Source organism: Grampus griseus (assembly GCF_964374135.1).
Source record: "Grampus griseus genome assembly, chromosome: 6".
In the NCBI taxonomy this organism is placed as follows: domain Eukaryota; kingdom Metazoa; phylum Chordata; class Mammalia; order Artiodactyla; family Delphinidae; genus Grampus; species Grampus griseus.
Genome location: NC_139000.1, coordinates 78,452,326 through 78,460,812, shown reverse-complemented (window position 1 = coordinate 78,460,812; position 8,487 = coordinate 78,452,326). Strand labels below are relative to the sequence as shown.

The 8,487-nt window shown below is 41.3% G+C and overlaps 1 pseudogene across 1 annotated transcript; it reads left to right on the top strand.

Moving 5' to 3' along the window:
• Window positions 1-2,509: 2,509 nt before the first annotated feature.
• Window positions 2,510-4,671, top strand: LOC309824168 (polyadenylate-binding protein 4-like; annotated as a pseudogene). Its single transcript has one exon. The product of its transcript is annotated as a polyadenylate-binding protein 4-like (transcript).
• Window positions 4,672-8,487: the final 3,816 nt, after the last annotated feature.

The following is an 8,487-nucleotide window of genomic DNA, read 5'->3' as shown; positions in this document are numbered from 1 at the left end:
TAAAGTAAAAATTTATTTGCCATATAAAACATATAATTGGGGAATGCTTTACCATTTCCGTGAAATCAATTTTTCAGAAGTAATACTGAGTCATAGATGCCATCATAATTAGTATATGATGTTTCATAATAGGTCAAATATAAACATCTATGATGATAAATAGTATTTGTAATATTTGTTTTCTGTGTATTTCCTTTAGACCGTGGGGGCTCCGGTGATAGATACTACAGCAGCTGGAAAGGGAAAAATGTTAAGAAATGATACTTCTAATGAATTTAGCAGTTTAGTAGTTTAATTCATGCTAATGATTAGCCTTTGTCAAATTTTGGCAGAAGGGCTGCACTTGAGTGACTGAAAGCTCAAAAATATCCTGCAATAAAATATTTCTAATACATTGAAGAGAATTATTTCATATTAAAGTTCTTTTTGTACAACTGATGTATGGGGATCTTGGAAAGTATCTTCTTAGACACTATCCCTTCATTAATAACATACTGTTAGTGCATTGTTTAATAGTCTGAGTATTAATAGAGTTAATGATTTAAAATGGAATCTTTAACAGTACAGATAAGGCCCCCTTTAGTGGACAGGAACTTAACTTTATTACACAGTAAGCATATGTGTGGCAAGTCATTAGGTATTTTCTGTAATTATAAGCTTCCTAGAGGGGTGAAGACGTGATTAAATTAGGACAACTGTAAACTCTAAAATTGTAAGAAGTATTCTAATAAACATGATTGAGGCTACTGATAGGAATTTACATTATTGATGTGGATCAACTTTCAAAGTATTCTAAACGTACTGTCTCAAGCACAATGTCTATGAAGTTATGGTTTTAACCACAAAATTTCAGATCCATAAATTTTTTTTGTTTTTAATAAAGACTGCTTCTAGTAGATGTTAATGCTTCTCACTTTAGTTGTCCTGGAAAAGCAACTGTTTTTAAACCTAAAGAAGGAATAGCTCATGGATGGACCATACTTTCTGATGAGGCTGATGTTTAGATTGGCAGTTCTATGAGGATTATTACATGACTAGCAATTTCTAGGAAATAAAATTCTCTGAATTATAAGTCTGAATCAAAGTTAAGACCTTCATAGTCTATATAATCATAAATTCCATTCATTGGCATCCTTTTGTTTCTATGGTTAGGAATAGGCTATTGTTTTTTCCCAATAATTAAATAATACATAATAATGGAAGAATAATAAGAATTAAGATAATCAAAGGTAAGATGGCTTATACTGTTTCTAATAAGCACCTGTTGTGCTTTTGTGAGTTAATATTAAAATTAATATTAGATGTATATGTTAAAAGATAAACTGAGGCATATTAAAAAAATTAAGAATTTGAGCAAAAATTGATTTGAATTGGGCAGTGCCAAATCAGAAGTGGCTAGGAGTGCTTCACAACAGGAGGTTGGGGAGAGGCTTTTATAGAGAAAAGGTGGAAGCAAAGTAAGGAAATTATTGATTGGCTATAGTCTGGAGTCTAGCAGGCTGTTTCTGACTAGTTGTCCTTAGGTTTTGATTTTATAACCCTGAGGCATTAATTGATTTTTGTTTGTTTACATAGGCTGTCACATTAGAGCCACATCAATCTAATGATCTCCTTGTTTAATTAATAATTCCCTCTTTGATCTCTCCGCCCCGGGTCGCCACAGTCTCGGCTGCTTTCGGGCCTAGCAGCCTGAAGAAAAAAAAGAGAAAAAGATAAAACGAAAACGCTTTAATATCTTAAAAAAAAAAGAAAGAAAAGAAAAAAGAGCGAATCCTTCTCGGAGAAGCCGCGGGGAAGTCACTTTTGCACGCTTCCGGCCTGCCGGACGCCGCCGCCGCCGACGACCCTGGGCGTCTGTCGGTCCGCGTCCATCGGTCCGGTGGTGAGCCGCTCGCGTGCCCGCTTCCACGTGCCTCCACCCGCGCCGGCCCGCCACCTTCCGCCCTGCGCGCCGGCCTCTGCGCTTCTCGTGTCCGCGCTGCCCTTCGCCGGCCCGGTGTGGGAGGCGGCTGCACGCTCCGGCGCCCGGGGCTTGCTGAGTCGGCACCGACAAATAGTTGGTTTCCCTCTTCCCTGGGCTGCTGTAATCTTAAACCGCCAGGAGCCGGAGGCCCATATTTATAGAGAAACGCATGTTCCAGGGGCCGCCGTGGGCACCACTAGGTTTCCTCTGGAAGAATTTTTGTAATTTGGAGGACAGTCCTCGTTTTAATTTTCTTCATTTTTTGAAATTGGGAGCTTCAAGGCCAGGACAGCTGAAAATTACAAACTCCCCGGGAGGGCCATATTGTTTTTGAGAGCCGTTTGTCTGCGGTTTGGCAGTCTCAGTCTCCTCCGAGCCGTCACTGAACTCCTCTCCCGCCCTCGGAGCTGACTCCAGCCTCTCCGAGCTTCACTGCCACCTGTGAGCCACGGCACGGGCCACGGCTCGGAGCGGAGCCCCCTTTGTCCTGTGTGGTCCCAATAAGAAGCCCTCCTGGTGGGGCTCAGGGTGTTGGGGGCTGGGGAGATGAACACCGCGGCCAACAGCTATACCCCATGGCCTCCTGCACTGGGTGCCCAGCGCTCAGACGTCACTGAGGCCATCCTGTACGGAAAGTTCAGTCCTGCGGGGCCTGTGCTGTCCATCCGGGTCTGCCGCGATATGATCACCTGCCGCTCCCAGGGTTATGCCGACGTCAACTTCCAGCAGCCAGCTGACGCTGAGTGGGCCTTGGATACCGTGAACTTTGATATGATTAAGTTAAAGCCAATCCGTAGCATGTGGTCTCAGAGGGATCCTTCTTTGAGAAAATCTGGCGTGGGAAATGTCTTCATCAAGAACCTGGACAAATCTATAGATAACAAGGCACTTTATGATACTTTTTCTGCTTTTGGAAACATTCTGTCCTGCAAGGTGGTGTGTGATGAGAACGGCTCTAAGGCTTATGCCTTTGTCCACTTCAAGACCCAGGAGGCTGCCGACAAGGCCATCGAGAAGGTGAACGGCAGGCTTCTCAATGACTGCAAAGTGTTTGTGGGCAGATTCAAGTCTCGAAAAGAGTGGGAAGCTGAGCTTGGAGCCAAAGCCAAGGAATTCACCAATGTGAATTCTTTGGGGAAGAGGTGGATGATGAGAGTCTGAAAGAGCTATTCAGCCAGTTTGGTAAGACTCTTAAGTGTCAAGGTGATGAGAGATCCCAGTGGGAAATCCAAAGGCTTTGGCTTTGTGAGTTATAAAAAACATGAGAATGCCAATAAGGCCGTGGAAGAGATGAATGGAAAAGAAATGGAATGAAATGGAAATGGAAATGGAAAAGAAATCAGTGTGAAAGTCATTTTCGTCAGCTGTGCACAGAAGAAAGTGGAACGGCAGGCCGTGTTAAAGCGAATATTTGAACAGCTGAAACAGGAGAGAATTAGTCGCTATCAGGGGGTGAATCTCTACATTAAGAACTTGGATGACACCATTGATGATAAGAAGTTAAGGAAAGAGTTTTCTCCTTTTGGATCAATCACCAGTGCCAAGGTGATGCTGGAGGATGGGAGAAGCAAAGGGTTTGGATTTGTCTGCTTCTCATCCCCTGAAGAGGCAACCAAAGCAATCACGGAGATGAACGGACGCATCGTGGGCTCCAAGCCACTGTATGTTGCCCTGGCCCAGAGAAAGGAAGAGAGAAAGGCTCACCTGACCAACCAATATATGCAGTGGGTGGCCAGGATGAGAGTGTTCCCCACAAATGCCATCTTAAATCAGTTCCAGCCTGCAGCTGGGGTCTACTTTGTGCCAGCAGTTCCACAGGCTCAGGGAAGACCTCCATATTATACACCTAACCAGTTAGCACAGATGAGGCCTAATCCACGCTGGCAGCAAGGTGGGAGACCTCAAGGCTTCCAAGGAATGCCAAGTGCTATACTGCAGTCTGGGCCTTGTCCAACTCTTTGCCATCTGGCTCCAACTGGTAATGCTCCGGCCTCTCACGGCCTCCCTGCTACTGCTCAGAGAGTCGGGTCTGAGTGGCCGGACTGCTTGGCTATGGACTTTGGTGGGGCTGGTGCCTCCCAGCAAGGGCCAACTGACAGCTGCCAGTCTGGAGGTGTTCCCACAGCTGGGCATAACCTAGCGCCTCGTGCTGCTGTTGCTGCCGCTGCTCCTCAGGCTGTTGCACCTTACAAATATGCCTCCAATGTCCGCAGCCCTCACCCTGCCATCCAGCCCCTGCAGGCACCCCAGCCTGTGCTTCACGTGCAGGGGCAGGAGCTGCTGACCGCTGCCATGCTGGCCGCAGCACTCCCCAGGAACAGAAGCAGATGCTGGGTAAACATTTGTTTCCGCCCATCCAGACGATGCACTCAAATCTGGCTGGGAAGATTACGGGGATGCTGCTGGAGATTGACATCTTGGAGCTGCTACACATGCTGGAGTCCCCCGAGTCTCTCCGCTCCAAGGTGGATGAAGCTGTGGTGGTCCTACAGGCTCATCATACCAAGAAAGAAGCTTCCCAGAAGGTGGGCGCTGTCGCTGCTGCTACCTCTTAGACAAGGACAGACCGATTGAAAGGCCAAATAAACCCTCATGGAATTCAGCTCAAGGTTTGAAGACGTCCTAGCTTGTCCTATGGACCTCAGCACCAAGAACCACAGATTGCAAATTTAATAGGTCATTTTGTATCTAAAGGTTAATTATGAAGCGCCTAGAATTTTTCAATTAAAAGAATATATTCTCTGGGTTCTGATATGGCCCAGACAGTGTTAACTGTTTCTATTGTGAGTTTTGATTTTTTCCCCCCAGAAATTGGTTTTATTTGATGTACCCAAGTCTTGTTTCTCAATAAAGAAAACATCTCCATTAAAAAAAAAAATTACCACTTTGAGTCATCCTCTAATATTGATATTGACCAAAAACATTGGTATTAGTACCACTTTTATTCATCATCACAGTAAAGTTGCTGTTGTCTTATTGTAAAACTCATAGGTTATGATGTCAGATTCATAGAAGAATGGTTTTTGCTGTTCATTGTGTTGTTCACCTTGTTTCTGTTTCTCTAAACTCATTGAGACCATCAGAGGTACTGCTAATGGCTACAAACATGCATTTAAGACTTTTGAGAGAACACATCTCAGGAGGGAGATTACAGTGATAACTATGAGGAGGATAATACCACGATACTGAAGTACATTGCTTAGCCAGGGCCCTCATGAACCAAACCAGTTGGTATCAAATAAATCAAATAATGTATTTACTGGGAGGATATCAACCTCCAGGTTTTAGCCAAGTGGCTTGTTTGTTAATTTCTCATATTTGTTACAATACCAGAGGTGTTGATCCAGGTACAGAGGAGGTATTTGCTATGGCATAGACTTCTCCTTTTCAGCCAGTAAGTACTCTAAAGTAATTCTATTATCTAAAAGCACCTTACGAAGAAAGTCTAGAGATTTTTGTTGTGTGTTAAGGAACAATGTCTTCCCATGCATTAACAGAAAAAGCAAGTAGCAAAAGGAATAAAGATTTCATATTAGAGATGAAGATACTGATTTATGATTTTGGAAGAGCTGTCCCCCTCAAGATGCCATCTGCTTCTGGAGAAAAACTTCCCTGGAAGTCAATTTTAATTTTAGATCTCCAGCTGGTGTTCAGTTCCAAGAGTCTGAAGGAGACCTTTTAAATTGGAGGAGGTGAACCTGAGGGTCAAGTCTCTGAAGTTTGGCTGTCATTTGGATAGCGAGGAGAACCTGGTATGGGCCCTTCCATGGAGTTCAAGGGAAGTCTTTGTTCTTAGTGATTCCAAATCAGAAGTGTGGGAGATCCCGTCTGCAGGCTCTGGAGGGAGGGAGTGTCCCAGCAGGTCCCACCATGGTCACTAGAACCTGTGGAGGAGGAAAAATAATTTCCCCCCTACCCTTTATCGTGAGTGCTTGGCTGAGACCCCGTCCTTCGGCGGTACCTCATAAATGGATAAGCTTATCCTCTACTGTGACCATTGTAATTCAAGTTTATCTTTGGTAAGGTTAACCTGGTTGTTCAGCCTTAAAACAAAATTTTATTCCCCTGAGGCCTCAAACTGGACCCAGTCCAGTTTAAGTCAGACACATTCTAACCTTGTACCCAGTACTGTTTCTAAGTCAGATCCACTCTGGCTCTGGACAGTTTCCAGAGCCAGTGGGGGGGGGGAAGCCGTAAGTCAGAAAGCTCATAATGAAAAAACTGCAGAGGTAGGATCTGAGAGGGACTTACCATCACCTCCAGAGGCAACAAGACAGCAGCAAGCTCAAAGGGGCACAGCAGGTACCTTCGCCTGCTTGATCTTTGTTCTGGGGACTGTCAGCAGTCTCCTTCAGTTCCCTCTTCTGACATCAGAACCATTAAAAGATAAACTGAGGCATATTAAAACTTTTAAGAATTTATTTGAGCAAAAATCTATTTGAATTGGGCAGTGCCAAACTGAAAGTGGTTAGGTACACTCTCCTGACAGGATCTTAGAGAAAGGCTTTTATAGAGATAAGGGGGAAGCAAAGTAAGAAAACTGTTGATTGGCTATAACCTAAAGTCTACTTGGCTGTTTGTGATTGGTTATCTTTAGCATTTTGATTTTGTAACCTTGAGGCATTTATAGGCTTATATTTTGGTTTGCTTGTGTAGGCTGTCATAGCATTAGAGCCACATCAGCCTAGTAATCTCCTTATTTAATTATTTTAACATATATAATACTAAAGAGCTAATTGAAATGCTATTATAAGACATGGTAATGATAACATTATTCTAAAGTGGAATATATACACCTTGAAAATCTGCAGTGGATATGCTAAGAGACACATTTTTTTTCCTGCAAAAAACACAATTTTAATCTATAAATTAACTTCGATAGAGTTAGGTAATATTTACCTTTGGTAATTGGTAATGGTTATAGTATCTTACTTGCTAAGAAAGCTCATAAAGGTTATGATGTTGGCTTGAAACCAGTTAGAGAGATTTCATTCCTTCCTTTCTTGATATTTATGATTTTGTCTGGTGGGTTATTTGAAAGCATGATGTGTTGGAAAGCATCTGTGAAGTCACTCATTGTCTGTTGCCGTAAGCTCCAGTGCTGTTTTTGTTTTAAAGTAAAACCCTCAGATTATTAATATTTTATAATCATTTCTGTTAGTGGACTGATTCCATAGATGAGAGAGTGTTCACATTGTGTTAGCATCTGCATAGGCTAATTATCACCACCGCATGTCAGAAAGGCCAAGAAAATGTTGGGAAAAGAAAATTAAATTATTGTTAAATCTAAAATAATTGTTCAGCTTTGCCTCGTATAGGATGTAGCATATATCTTGAAAATAATGGGAATAAGTAAACAAAACCACCTATGTAATAAATACTGCTTCTATAGATAGATGTGATAGAAATGAGCAACAAAATATGTATCTTGTAGAACAATATATAATAATGAATTAGATAATTCCTGTTAACCTCTTCACGATAAGTAGGAAAATAAAGCCTATGGCTCAGAGTATAGCTGGTGATCATATATTACTTCATTCTTATAGCTCGTTGGTCAAAGACTTACCTTTATTTGGATAATAGTAATTATGATAATTATAGTAGCAGAAATGAGATATGCTTGCATATCTACTTGAATACTTAGGGTATAATAGTAATGTGATATATAATAAACCCTAAAATTCCAATTGATATTGTGGCTCAGACTATTTTTATGCAGCTAAAGAAGTTTTTACTGAACAGTATGTTACAAATATGTGAAATTATTCCAAACATATGTACTTCAGGATGTGTAATCAATTAGAATGAATGTTGTTATTAAGGTCTCCACTTCCTGTGGGATCAAAAGATTCCATTTGGTTAAGATAATCTCTGCTACAATTATAGAAAGACTTACTACTAATAAAACTGCAATAATCAATAGAAATCAAAGAAGTGGTGTCTGGTATTGTGATGTAAAAGGCGGCATTATGTTAATTACTTGCAGTAATAAATTAATGGTGCCTAAAATTGTCGAGACCCCTATTAGATGAGAGGAGTAGATAGTTAAATCTATTGTGCCTACAGGTATTAGATTGCCAGCTAATAAAAGGGCGCATTGTTCACCCTGTTCTTGCTTTGACTTCTGCTGTTGCTGATGCAAGTAGTAAAAGGAATCATGGGAGTAATAATCCAGAGCTTATTTATTTATTAGAATGCTATATCTGATGCACCTATCATTAGTGGTGTCAATGAATTTCAAAGTCCTCCAATCATGTTGGCATTGCTATAAAGAAAATTATTACTAAGACCTGAACAATAATAACCAATTATAAATTTAAATAATTTCTAATAAAATCCTCATTGATTAAAATCAGCCTAAATTAGCTGTCTCGATTAGTCATCTCTACTATTCTATCTAGTTTAAAAACCAAGTAGTCAGTATACAGAAGTGACCACTTTGTGATTTGTTGAGAATAGTCAAGAGTAGATAATTTATGTAAAATGGCTAATAATAAACTTTATATGGCAGATATAAGGGC